Raw genomic sequence first — 15,150 nt, forward strand, 5'->3', positions numbered from 1 at the left:
AAGCATTCAGTGACACATTAAAAGGGAATGATTGGTGAACTAATCATCAGCCACATAAACAGGCCCACGTGTGTGCTCGGTGCAGAGGATTTTTATGCCTAGTCCTTGACCTGCCTTTGATCCAGATTAGGCTTTTTAGATAATTATGATACTAGGGGAAAGTCAAGAAAATGTATATAAAACAGCTGCACGGTCAGCAATACAATACCACTGAAAATGTACTACATCACAAATAAAACTAAAGCAATTTAAACAGGAGAAACCCATTAGCTCTTGTACACACGGTCGGACATTCCGACGGAAAATTTCCGATCGGACCGTGTTGTCGGATAATCCGACCGTGTGTGGGCTTCATCTGACCTTTTCTGTCGGAATGTCCGACCAACAAAGTTTGAGAGCTGGATATAAAAATTTTCCGACAACATGATCCGATCGGACTTTGTCCGATTGTTTGTAGAGAATTCCGATCGGACAAAGTGCCACGTATGCTCAGGTCAAATTTCTAGACCAAAGCTATTGGCTACTAGCCTGAAGGTTGTCCCGTCGTAACTAAATAATGTCATCACATTTAAGAACGATCAAATTTTCCGACAACTTTGTCCGACCCTTTGTATGCAACACCAGTTTCGGACAAAATCCGTTGAAAAAAATCAGACGGATTTTGTTGTCGGAATGTCCGACCTTGTGTGCAAGGGGTTACAGGTATCCTATTTCAGCTCAAACACTATATAGAAGTGGGTCCAACAGATGTATCATTATAATCTAGAAGACTGCAAACTGTGGCCTCTACAAGATTTTTTCCAGCCCACAGCTAGGATCCGTGGCATATCATTAATGTGCTCAGATTTAGGATTCAGTTTGTCAGAGGCTGTTTGTGGCCTCCTATGAAACATCCCCCTCACTCTGCAGTCTCCAGTACAGCTATACCCCCCCACTGCACTGTTATAATCCCTGTTCGATGATTGCTAGGATCACCAGTGTCCTAGCATCCAATGTTCTTGCCGCAGCATTCACATGAGGACATAACTTCCTCCATTATTACCTGCTCTGTGCAGTGGATTTGCACAGAGTAGCCGATATCCTCCTCTTCTAGGGTCCCTCCTCGATGCTCCTGGCCCCTACTACCTCCTGTTGAGTGCCTCCATAACAAGCTGCTTGCTGCGAGGGCAATCAATAGGAGGTAGGGGCCAGGAGCATCGAGGAGGGACCCTACAAGAGGAGGATATGGGCTACTATGTGCAAATCCACTGAGCCGAGTCACAGCTTTGTGTCCATTCAGACATAGAACCCCCTATGGCCCCACCCCCTTTCTCTCCTAATTGGCTGACTGATTTTGATTGACAGCAGCGGAAGCCAATGGCGCCATACTGCTATCTCAGTCAATGAGGAGGGATGTCCTGGGCAACTGAGACACTTGTGCAACATTGCTGGATAGAGAGGGGGCTCAGGTAAGCATTAGGAGGGTTGAGAGAGGCTGTTGCACACAGAAGGTTTTTGTATCTTAATGCATAGAACCTTCTGCCTTTACAATCACTTTAAGACCTACCCCACCTCTCACCTGCTGCTACAGCCATGCTGAAAGCCTTACAGTTGTAAGGGGGTTTCTAAAGGGGAAACAGATGTATGATGGGGAGTGTGTGGGAGTGTGCGTGGAACCCTTATAAAGGGAGGGATCTGTCAGGGGAACGTTACATAGTTGATAAGGTTGTAAGGTTGAAAAAAAAAAAAAGGTCCATCCAGCTTAGTGCGTGTGTGTGTAATTATTAATTCTCTAACAATTCCCAAAGTCCTGTATATTACACTTCCTGAGGACGAACCCTTTCCACAACCTAAGGTTTACCCTTCTTTCCTCTAAACTGAAGTCATGGCTACATTTCCACTTTAGGGACCTTAGATTAAACCGTGTATTACAGCTTTTGCAGTCACGTTTGATATATTTCTACATTGTAATTATATCCCCTCTCAAGCACTTTTATTCCAGAGTGAATAACTGTAATCTATGTGTAGATCCCCCTAGCTAGTGTGCTATTTTTGTTGTTAGTGTAGATAAAATGTTCAGGTTTGACTAGCAGCCAAGCCTCTGTTTTTTTGTTTGGGTTTGGGCAGAAACTCAGGGAGTGCTGGATGACTCACAAGCAGCACTTCTGATACCTCCCCCTACTTCTAGAAACTTTGAGAAGATTCTAGAATAATAAGTGGAGGTGAGGAGCTCCCTGGAGTGTTCTGAGGACCCTGACAAATCCCCAACAGGTGGGTTGGCAGGGGGCAGGCCCCCTCAAATACTCAGGGTCAGCCCAGCTTGGGCAGTGGAGTTCAGGTGGAAGATGGAGTGTTAGGAGGCTGTTGGAGTCCCCTAGTCTGGGGGGGTGACCTTGGGTTAGGAAAAGCACGTGTGTGGAAGGGACCCTCTTAATGACACCCTCTTAATGACACACATCCTTCTCCCTATCCAAATTATACTCTCCAACAGTGGTGGCTGGTGCTCAATACTCTGGCCCCCTCACTCACACTACCCCCCCCCCCCCCAGATGGGAAGGTGGTGTTCCATGGCCTCACCTTAAAAGGATGATGACGAGGTGGTGCTGGATCCGGGGCAGGGCTCCTGGAAGAGGCTATTGCTGCTCCTCTGCCCCTCCACCTGCTGCAGCTTGCCGAGGGAAGGGCCGGGGCCGTTGCTTCTCTTCCTGGCCCAACAGGAAGCAGGTCCTGAGACCGATTAGCAGGAAGTCCTAAGATTCCCTGGCCAATCAGGTCTCAAGAAGACATAAGCGAATATTAATTTGCTAATGTCACACAACTGGGTGGGCTCAGGGCGCAGTGCACTGCCCACCCTTTTTGAAGCCAATTAGAGCCTCAGTCTCAGCCCCAAAAATAAAAACCCACATTGAAATCCATACGTCTGGTGCACTGCATAGATATTAGGGGCCGGACGAATTGATTAGGGGGTGGCTGCCACTGCCCCCTAACAAACCCCCCCCCCACAAAGCACTGGACTGTTTCTTGCCTCAAGTGTGTTGTGAAAATGCAGCGTGCTTGGCTGTGCAGGGTGGGGAATCCCTTTCTACTTGTGGCTCCTTAGGGGGTGCGCTACACATGTAATTGATCCTCATAGTTTATATCTTCCATCCCTCTTATTAATTTTGTTGCCCTTCCCTGAACTTTTTCTAATTCAACAACATCTTTACCAAGGATTGGTGACCAAAACTGAACTGCATATGCAAGATGAGGCAAAACCACTTGTTCTGCTTCCACATCTAAACACTGAAAGTCTGATCTCTATAACTGATTCAGTTGTAGTGGGATAGCTTGATTTACAGTCTAGTAACTTGGCAGACAGTGGCTCAATCCACATGATATCCTGCAGATCAAAAATGCCCTATACACACACAGACATTCCGACCATAAAATCCATCTGATTTTTTCTGACGGATTTTGTGCCAAACTTGTCTTGCATACACACGGTCGGACAAAGTTGTCGGAAAATACGATTGTACAGAATGCGGTGACGTAGAACACGCACAATGGGACTATAAACGGGCCAGTAGCCAATAGCCTTCATCTGGTAATTTATTCTGAGCATGCGTGGCACTTTGTCCGTCGGAATTGTCTACAGACAATCAGAATTTAAACGATCGGACTTTGTTGTCGGAAAATTTTAGATCCTGCTCTAAAACTTTCTGATGGAGCCCACACACAATCGGATTTTCTGACAACACGATCCAATCGCACATTTTCCATCGGAAAGTCAGACCGTGTGTACAGGGCATAAAAGTTTTAATCAAAAATATGTGCAGATCATAACAGATTAACATCAGACAAAAATCCTTAAGGGGATTTACTAAAACTGGGGCACACAAAATCTGCTGCGGTTGTGTGGTGTTACCAATCAGCTTCTCACTTTAGCTTGTTCAGTTAAAGCGATATTAAAGCCTTGTTTTAAAAAAAAAAATAACAAACATGTTATACTTACCTGCTCTGTGCAGTGGTTTTACACAGAGCAGCCCAGATATTCCTCTTCTCTGGTCCTCCACCGGCGCTCCTGGCTCCTCCCTCCCGGATAGTGATGGAGGAAATTCCGACGGGACGTTTCGCGAACGTGAAACGCGTAAGCGGGCAAAAGTTCGCGAAACCTCAAGGAGACCCCATTGACTTTAATGGCAGGCGAACCTTAAAAACCTCCAGGTCATATTTTCAGCCACAAAATACTTACTAGCTGTGCATACATAGTCCCACAACATGGACACTGACAAAAAAAAGAATGCTTGTCGTTGTCGATCCCAGATTCACTTAATACTTTTGTTATATCTGTGAAATTTTTACAATTCAGGAGCGCATGAAGGCCATGGAGGAGAGGCAAAGTCAGGTCAGGCTATGAAGGGGGTGCAGGAGATGATCAGTGCCACAGTTAGGGCAGCGCAGTCCTGTGCCAGTGTCCCAACCTGTGCTTAAGCCCCTCCCTCTGCCCAGCCCTTACCCCCACCTATGCAGGGCTCCACTGCGGTGGTCCGGAGGTGCCATTCCAGTGCTGATCCTCAGCCATGGTGCTGGCACTGCCTGCTGATTGGCTTCTCCGCTGCTATCTCCCTCACTGTCTGAAACCAGCACCGCGATAGAGACTGAGCACAGACACCAGCACCGTGATAGAGAGCACAGACACCAGCACCGTGATAGAGAGCACAGACACCAGCACCGTGATAGAGAGCACAGACACCAGCACCGTGATAGAGAGCACTGACACCAGCACCGTGATAGAGAGCACTGACACCAGCACCGAGATAGAGAGCACGGACACCCAGATATTAATAGAGAGCACTGAGCATAACAGAGAGCATAATAGAGAGCACTGACACCAGCACCGTGAGGGCACTGGCACCAGCACCATGATAGAGGGCACTGAGACCACACCAGCACCGAGATAGAGAGCACTGACACCACACCAGCACCGAGATAGAGAGCACTGACACCACACCAGCACAGAGATAGAGAGCACTGACACCAGCACTGATACCAGCAACTCACTGCGGGACCAAAAAATATGACACCGCTCAACCTCTTCAAACAGGAGGGTACAGGCATATAGTACGGTGTGCTTTTTTTGTACAAGTGAGCCAAATGTAGAAGAAAAGGTCAGTGTGCTAGATTAAATAAATCGTTTATAGAGTTATGCATATACATGGTCTACTGGTCACATGTGTTGAATTCCTCCGAGATCCATGCCTCATTCATTTAAAAAAAATGTGAGGTAGTCAACACTGTCGTGAGCTAGGCGAGTGCGCTCATCGGTCATGATCCTCCCTGCTGCACTGAACGTCCTTTCGGACAGGACACTGGACGAGGGGCAGGCCAACAGTTCCATTGCAAATTGGGCAAATTGCCCACCCAGTAGTCCAGGGGTTCATCACTTCTCAGAGCGTCCACATCAGCCGTTAACCCAATGTAGTCAGAAATCTATCGGTCTAGGCGTTCCCTGATGCTAGATCCGGATGAGACCTGTCGATGGGTCGGCTGAAAGAATGACCTCATATCAGAAGTCACCAACACATCTTCAAACCGCCCTCTTCTTGCAGGTGCTGTTGGATTGGTACCCGCAACTCTTTCTCTGGGAGTGGGAATTCCTCCTCTGCCAGTGCACGTAAAAGCAGAATGCAGCATTTCTCCCAGTGCTCCATTCTGACAGCCCTCTGTGATGGTGGTAACATTTCCACCATTTTGTGTTTTTACCCGGGGGTCTGAGTATGTTGCCACCCAGTACTGGTCCTTGACCCTTATGCTTTTTATATGGGGGTCCCTGTTAAAACACTGGAGCATGAAGGCCCCCATTTGTACTAAACTGGAAGTGGTGTGGTGGCCTGGCTCCTGCTCATCATCCAGGATAATGTCCTCCTCCTCGTTTTCCTCTCCCCATCCACACACAACAGGGATCCCAGAAAGGTTTAAAGCATGCTCTTCTTGCTCCTCCTCATCCGCCCCAGCACCATCCTCCTCTGACTCCTCTTCAGACTCCTGTTGTTGACTTGTCTCAGATAGAGTAGCCCCCCCCTGGGAATTCATCCAGCATTGCGACTTCCTCATCTTCCTGCTCCTGCTCCTCCATGGCTTGATCAATGACATTACGCAATGCATGCTCCATAAAGAAGGCATAAGGTACGATGTCACTGATGGCGCCATGGCTGCGACTGACCAGTCTGGTGATCTCATCAAATGGCCGCAGAAGTCTGCATGCATCGCGCATGAGCAGCCACTGGCGCGGTGAAAGAAAAACACGCTCCCCAGAACCTGTTCTGCCGCAGAGTTCATACAGGTAGTCGTTAACTGCACGTTTCTGCTGGAGCAGCCTATCAAGCATATAGAAGGTTGAGTTCCATCGCGTTGGGCAATCGCAAATAAGACGTCTGACCGGCAGATTGCGTCGCCGCTGAATGTCAGCAAGTCGAGCCATGGCCGTGTAAGATCTTCTGAAATGGGCTGAGATTTTCCTTGCCTGCCGCAAGATGTCCTGGACCCCAAGGTATTTGACAACGAATCGCTGCACGACCAAGTTTAAGACGTGTGCCATGCATGGCACGTGTGTAATTTTGCCCTGTTTCAATGCGCTAAGCAGATTGTCACCATTGTCACACACCACTTTACCAACTGTCAAATTAAGCGGTGTTAGCCACTGATCTGCCTGTGAACGCAAAGCTGAAAGGAGTGCAGGGCCAGTGTGGCTCTTGGCTTCTAGGCACAACAGACTCAGCACAGCATGGCAACATCTCACTTGGCATGTCGAATAGGTTCTGGGGATCTTGGGCGGCGCAGCGGAAGAGACGCTAGCAGCGGAAAAGGAGGAGTCAGCGGAGGAGGAGAGGGAGGAGGATGGAGTAGGAGGAGGAGAAGAAGAGCCAGACCTGCATGTAATCCGTGGCAGTAAAACCAAATCTACACGGGTGCCACGGGTTACATGATTGATGGCCGTCAGAAGGTTCACCCAGTGGGCAGTAAAAGTTATATACCTTCCCTGCCCGTGTTTGCTAGACCACGTGTCTGTGGTCAGATGTATCTTGGCACCGACAGTGTGTGCCAGAGATACATTCGCTTGCCGCTGAACATGGCCATATAGCTCTGGGATGCCCTTCTGTGAGAAATACTTCCTTCCTGGGACCTTCCATTGTGGTGTTCCAGTGGCCACAAATTTTCAAAAGGCCTCCGAGTCCACCAGTTTATATGGCAGTAGTCGGAGGGCTATCAGTTCTGACAAGCCAGCCGTCAACTGTTGGGCAAGAGGGTTATCCGGAGTCATCATTTTTTTACGCTCGAACATTTGGCCCACGGAAGCCTGCCCTTTTCCAGAAAAATGTGAGGACGGCATGATGGAAGGTGGAGTGGAGGACAATTGTGAGGAGAGAGGAGAAGGAGAAGTAGAAGACGAGGCTGGACGGTGAGAGCCTGGAGTGTGGCTTTGTGGGTTCCGTTGCTCCCACTGGGCTCGGTGATGGCAGCTCATGTGCCTTATTAAGGCGGTCGTCCCTAGGTGAGTGTTGGGCTTACCGCGACTTATGCATTGACTGCAAAGATTGCAGATGGTAACACTATTGTCAGCAGCGGACACGTTAAAAAAAGCCCACATGTGGAGCCATGTGGCGGCATCCTGGGAGCGCCAGATGTGACCGTACATGGTTGATGCCTCACTCCTGATACATTAGCAGTCTGGTTTGTCCCTCCTGTGCAATGTAAGTTCTGCCTGCTTCTCCTCCCTATCAGCTGGTCCATATCTCCCTCTGAACTCCCCTCCTCTTCCTCTCTTGTGGGCACCCACGTGACACCACTAGACACGTAATCATCGACATCACCTTCCCCACCACTATAATTAGAGATCTCGGAGTAGGCAGCAACAGTGGGGACCAACCTCCTCCTTGGGCTGATCTGGGTACTGTCGTCAGACTGCTGAGTGGTGGTTGTTGCTACCTCCTCTTCCTGACCCAATGCCAATAGTGGCTGCGCATCGGCAATGTTTTGTGATGGATCGGAAAATAATTCCTGTGACTCAAGCGGAGGGTATATGGTGGTGGTGTTGGTGGTAGTGTCTTTGGGGGTGCACACAGCAGAGAGTGAAGAAGAGGGTGCAGATCGAGAGGATGAGGAGGGTGCAGAAGAGTAAGGCTGAGCGAGCCACTCAACCAAGTCTGGTGCGTCCTTTAAAGTAATTGAACGCACCTTCTGCAACTTCCCACTTTGGCTCAAGCCTGTTGCTCCTGCCCTACCCCCTATTACCCCTGCGGAAGGGCCTGCCTCTTCCTCTGCTTGTCATTTTTTAAATTACCCTGTGACAAAAGTCTCTAGAGAAGTGCAGTATGTATGTGGAAGAAGGTTCTTAAAAGGACCTTTGTGGACCTAATAGTAGCTAGCTAGTGAATTGCAGACTGTCCCTGCTCCAAACACCAAACTGTCCCTCCCTACACTGAGAAACGACAGCTGCAGAATCGGTCAGCAGCATGGCAGTGCACTATAATATGCTTTATATATTTAAAAGAAAGTATATTATACGTGTACAACCCTATATACTGTACACCTATACCAGTCCTTAAAATGACCTTTGTGGACCTAGTAGCTAGTGATTTGCAGACTGTCCCTGCTCCAAACACCACACTGTCCCTTAGTTCCAACACAGATAAAAGACAGCTGCAGAATCGGTCAGCACTCAGTAGCACAGCAGTGCACCATAATATACTTTCTATATTTGAAAGAAAGTATATTATACGTGTACAACCCTATATACTGTACACGTATACCAGTCCTTAAAAGGACCTAATAGTAATAGCTAGTCTTAATAAACTGACTGTCCCTGCTCCACACAGTGTCCTTTCCCTACACTGACAAAAGACAGAATGTAAAATGGCTGCCAGATCAGGTCTATTTTTAAGGTAGGGGGTATGTCCAATTGTCCATGTGCTGAAATATCTCAATTGGCTGTCCTGTACCCCATAATGGATGTGTCATGGGTCAAGGTTCTTCACAATGTAAAACGCATATGTCCGCCGCGCGAACAGTGCCAGAAGTCCGCCGGTTTGGCGAATCGCGAACGTGCAAAATTTGACACGAACCGACCGCCGGGCGAACCGCAAGGCCATCTCTACTGCTGGCTGGTCCCACAGCATGCAGCTTGCTGTGGGGGCACCCAAGCAGTAGTGCTCCTGACCTGCGGCTCTATGTGTCCGGTCACACATGGCACTGTGGCTCGGCCCTGCCCCCCCGTCTCCTGATTGGCTCTTTGACTGTGATTGACAGCAGTGGCCCCTCTGCTGCCAAAAGCCAACCAGGAGTGTGAGTGCCTGGAGAGGCAAGGCTCTCATGGATATTGCTGGATCGAGAGGGGGCTCAGGTAAATATTGGGGGGGGGGGGCTGGGGCTGCTGCACACAGAAGGCTTTTTTTACCTTCATGCATAAACCCGGATCCACAGTCTAGTGACCATAGGGCAGCACCACAAGATATGGGACATCGCTCCCGGCTGGGAACATCCACAAAAGCAGGTTGCTGGATATTGGTCAATTATTCAGGCCAGGTGTGTGGGTGCATAGTACCATTGGTATATGACTTTGTAAGCATTTTCTAAAATAACGAAATTTCTGGAACTCTTCGAAGCAGCTTGGACCATAATCTGCCAATCCGCCGATGCCAACTCCACCGTTAGTTCACATTCCTAATGTTGTTGGAAAGGACTCATTGGTGATTTCCTAGAAGATATAATCGAAGCGCAAATCAAGGATATTATACCTGTAGAGTGTGGGTGGGACCTGCATATGCTCTTGAAAGCTGACAGAAGATAAGGTGTCGTGTGGGACCTGAGGAGCCTCTGAATAAAATGATGAAGATAGCAGAAATGTTCACGTAGCGGTATCTCGTGTGAGAAGCGAAGGGCCCGAAAGTTATGATCCTAACTGGAGTGAGTAAAGAGTGAACATCTGAGAATCCTTGGTCTGCCTACCAGCCAAACTGTCCAGCGTTGTCCATACCGGGGGAAAATAATGTGCAGTATAAAAAGCGTGAGAGGGGTAAATGAGGTGATATCAAGCCTGCCGAATATTTAATTGAATCCCAAAGGCGGAGTGCTTGTGATAAAGTAGGACTTATACCTTTTGGACGGGAGGAAGGGGGAGCCATGGTAAGGAAGACACATTTATTTTCATTTCATTCATTTATAAAACCATATAATAAAAATATTTATTTGTTTAATAAAATATTCAATATGGTCCTCATACTGAAGAATTTAGAGAGCCCTAATCAAATCTAAATGCAGGATTATTTCCATAGTTATTTCTTCCAATCCCAGAATTCTTCCGGGTCAATCCAGAGTCTGCCTACTTTTTACTTGTTAGAGAGTACCTATTGCGGAATGAAACAAGCCCCTTAATAGGGAAAATACGATGGAAGGTGGTGAAAGGACCACATAGTTTATCATTCTAAACCATCAAAAACTGTTTACTGATCTTTTGGGTTAGTGTATAAGGTGAGTGAGCACTGCACCTAGAGGGAATTGGTGGCTGAAGCACATCCGGTATCACTATTTTGTTTTAAATGTGGACTATTTTGAGCACATTATTATGGACACTTGCTATACTTTTTAATTAAGAGCACAATTTATAATCTATCACTTGTTGATGCCGGTGTTCTGCCGAGAAAGTTGCCCCTGGCGGATAAGGACCCCCTGTACTGCGCAGGCGCAGCGCTTCCACAGTATGAACCACAATGGAGCCGCCGAAAATAGCTGAAGCTGAACACAATGAGTCAGCTGTACATGGCGCCTGTAAGAGGGCCCCTCACGGGCCCGCTGCACTCACCACACTTCGGGCACAGCTGCGTCCGGCATATTATTATTCTAACTCTTTGTCCACTTGGATGGTGGGGCTGGAACCTGGACTCAGGGCAGAATGTAGTGCGCAGGCGCCGTGTACAGCTGACTCACTGTGTTCAGCTTCGGCTATGTTTGGCGGCTCCGTAGTCATTCGTACTGCGCAAGTGAAACGCTTGCGCAGTACAGGGGGGTCTTTATCTGCCAAGGGAACTTTCTCGGCAAGACACCGGCAGCAGATGTTCACATGAATTATTATGTTTTTATGTTTAACACAGATTTATTAACTTGTGTAGTTATAAGTCACTTATGATATTTACTTACAAAACACACAGTGCATTAGCCTTTCCCAAACTGTTTAACACAGAGGAATCCTTGAAACTACTTTTAGATCTCTTGAAAGCAGTGATGATGCCTGCACTGTAGTAATAATTCACTTGGGCATGCAGGTGTATTGCCCGTCTTTAGAGGGTGCCTATCCCCTTTTCTTGACTCTTGCACGACATGGAGCTGTCAAACACCTTCTCTGCCTGTGTACATTTCCACTTACATGTTTGTATTACATTGTAGCAGGATCTCTGCGTTATGGATAATGAACGACAGTGTGCTGACTGTTCTAGAACCAAACTCCTTACAGACACTTTTGTGGGAAGCCCAATGGTCTGATAAAAAATAAAATAAACTTTTTTTTTGTGTCTGAAATACATCTGGACTGCCTAAATAAATGAAATTGACTTTTTTTATCAGTAAAAAACTTTATTAAAGGTTTCCAAAATACAATATTGTTACCACAGTTCAGATACCTTATGTAGCACCCCCCACCCAATTTCCAGAGGCCTGGAGATGACACCCCCCCCCCCCCCCCCAGACAGGGACGGCCTTCATTTATCCTCAGGGCGCAGGTTGCTAGGCATGGTGGGTGATGTACAAGGTAGAAAGATCGCTTTTATTCTTGAACAACGAGAAGTTTATTTCTCAGGACAGGAAAAATATGAAAGAGAGAGGTAGGGCACCGGACACCCATAGTCAAAAACAGCAGTGGCTAGAAAATTGGCAGACTCCTTAGACAAAAATATGTAGAAAGGGTTTTTGGGGGGGCGCAAACAAGCTGAAAAAAAATCAATTGAAGCCACTGTGCCATTAAATACAGCCACAGTGCCCATCAAACGCAGCCACTGTGCCCATTCAAAGGCTGCCGCTGTGCCATCAAAAGCTGTCGCTGTGCCATCAAAAGCAGCCACTGTACCCAAATGCAGCCACTGTGCCCATCAAGCGCAGCCACTGTGCCCATAAAAACACAGCCACTGTGCCCATAAAAACACAGCCACTGTGTCCATCAATTGGCACTACTGTGCCCCATCAAATGCTGCCAATGTGCCCATCAATTGCCACTACTGTGCCCCATCAAATGCTGCCACCGGCAGACTCCTTCAAAAAAATATATAGAAAAGGTAGACAGCAGTATAGGAAAGGGACCAGTGGCGGTTGGTGCTCAAAATTTGTGTGTGTGTGTGTGTGGGGGGGGGGGGGGGGGGGGCGCAAATAAGCTGAAAAAAAAAATCAATTGCAGCCACTGTGCCAAACGCAGCCACTGTGCCCATCAAGTGCAGCCACTGTGCATATCAGACGCAGCCACTGTGCTCATCAGACGCAGCCACTGTGCTCATCAAACGCAGCCACTGTGCTCATCAAACGCAGCCACTGTGCTCATCAAACGCAGCCACTGTGCTCATCAAACGCAGCCACTGTGCTCATCAAACGCAGCCATTGTGCCATCAAACGCTATCACTGTGCCATCAAAAGCAGCCACTGGGCCCAAAAGCAGCCACTGGGCCCAAAAGCAGCCATTGTGCCCATCAAATGCAGCCACTGTGCCTAAACGCAGCCACTGTGCCTAAACGCAGCCACTGTGCCCATAAAACGTAGCCAATGTGCATCGCCCGGCACTTACCTGTCTCGCAGCTGGTCAGAGGTGGTGTTCTGCATGCTCCTTGATGTCTGTCAAATTAACTAGGCTAGCTCCCACCCAGCACAGCTAAATTTACTTGTAGCCCTGTTTAAGACAGGGGTGCTAAACTTACAGTATTACAATACAATAAAATGTACAATTAATTTAGCCCTCGCAGAGATCACAGCGTATAGACAAAAGATCAGAACAAAACATGGAGCCGTGGCTCGGCCCCACCCCTTCTCTCTCCTCATGTGAGTCAATGGCGCCCGCTACTATGTCATCAGAGTCCCGTACAGGAAAGGTTCTCGTGCAAAATCGCTGGATCGAGATGGGGCTCAGGTAAGTATTAGGAGGCTGAGGGGGGCAGCTGTAAACAGAAGGTTTTTTTATCTATAGATAAACCTTCTGTCTTTAGAACCACTTTAAACAAGATACATGCAATGACTTTGCACATGAATGCACTGAGAGTGATACATCCAGCCCATGGCTTCACCACTTCTCCAAATTTGGCATCCTCAACATGACCCTGCCCCCACAAGTTCACTTCTAAAGCATCCCCAGCAGGGGTCAAGTCCTGGGGAAAAAAAAGTGTGGGAACTCCCACCCAAGATCCACTCCCCCACCAAAAAAAAATGATACGCTCATATGCATATATATTTCACAGAAAATACAGTGCAACATTTATTGTAAAGTGTCAGTTTACAAAAAAAAAATAAGTTAACTTGTCAAACTAACAGAATAATCACCACAAGAATGGAGGGGGACAGCAGAACGGAGGAGGACATGGAGGAAAACTGGAGGAAGACTGCAGCAGAACAGAGGGGTAGTGGGGGACACAGCAGCAGAACAGAGGAGGAATGGGGGGCACAGCAGCAGAACGGAAGGAAGTGGGGGACAGCAGAAGAACAGAGGGGGAGTGGGGGACACAGCAGCAGAACGGAGGGGGGGTGGGGGACACAGCAGCAGAACGGAGGGGGGGTGGGGGACACAGCAGCAGAACGGAGGGGGGGTGGGGGACACAGCAGCAGAACGGAGGGGGGGTGGGGGACACAGCAGCAGAACGGAGGGGGGGTGGGGGACACAGCAGCAGAACGGAGGGGGGGTGGGGGACACAGCAGCAGAACGGAGGGGGGGTGGGGGACACAGCAGCAGAACGGAGGGGGGGTGGGGGACACAGCAGCAGAACGGAGGGGGAGTGGGGGACACAGCAGCAGAACGGAGGGGGAGTGGGGGACACAGCAGCAGAACGGAGGGGGAGTGGGGGACACAGCAGCAGAACGGAGGGGGAGTGGGGGGGACAGCAGCAGAACGGAGGGGGAGTGGGGGGGACAGCAGCAGAACGGAGGGGTAGTGGGGGACACAGCAGCAGAACAGAGGAGGAATGGGGGGCACAGCAGCAGAACGGAAGGAAGTGGGGGACAGCAGAAGAACAGAGGGGGAGTGGGGGACACAGCAGCAGAACGGAGGGGGAGTGGGGGACACAGCAGCAGAACGGAGGGGGAGTGGGGGACACAGCAGCAGAACGGAGGGGGAGTGGGGGACACAGCAGCAGAACGGAGGGGGAGTGGGGGACACAGCAGCAGAACGGAGGGGGAGTGGGGGACACAGCAGCAGAACGGAGGGGGAGTGGGGGACACAGCAGCAGAACGGAGGGGGAGTGGGGGATACAGCAGCAGAACGGAGGGGGAGTGGGGGACACAGCAGCAGAACGAAGGGGAAGAGGGGGACACAGCAGCAGAACGAAGGGGAAGAGGGGGACACAGCAGCAGAATGGAGGGGGAGTGGGGTACACAGCAGAACGGAAGGGAAGTGGGGTACACAGGAGCAGAATGGATGGGAAGTGGGGGGACAGCAGCAGAACGGAGGGGGAGTGGGGGACAGCAGCAGAACGGAAGGGGAGTGGGGGACACAGCAGCAGAATGGAGGGGGAGCATGCTCACTGTAACTAACAAAGTGTGTGTAACACACTAACCTGGAAGTTTGTCAATGACTCTGGCGGTTAGCAAACTCGCAGCAGACCTCGTGGGCAGGAGGACTCGGAGGATCAGCCTAGGAGAGGAGAAGTTGAACTGAAGAAGTCTGGCAGCTCAGAGTTGGGCTGCACTGCTGGCAATGTGCTACAGCGGCTGTGGGAGTAGTTGGCGGCGGCCATGGGACTGTCTGGCACTGACTGGGCAGTGGGCACAGGCTGGATCCTTACCACCAGTAAGTGTGGCTCTGTCTGGTGGGGTGTCTGTGGCTGACTGCTCTCTCTCGGAGGCGCTGTTCAGCCTAGCAACCAGTTACTCAGGCATATGCAGGATGCGGCTGCTAACGGGAACTCCGGGAACGGGAGTTCCTGTTGTGGAAAAAGTATAGGAACTCCATTCCCA

The sequence above is a fragment of the Lithobates pipiens genome, unplaced genomic scaffold (assembly GCF_037356315.1).
Source record: "Lithobates pipiens isolate NorthernLeopardFrog02 unplaced genomic scaffold, aLitPip1_a1.2 Scaffold_22, whole genome shotgun sequence".
Classification (NCBI taxonomy): Eukaryota; Metazoa; Chordata; class Amphibia; order Anura; family Ranidae; genus Lithobates; species Lithobates pipiens.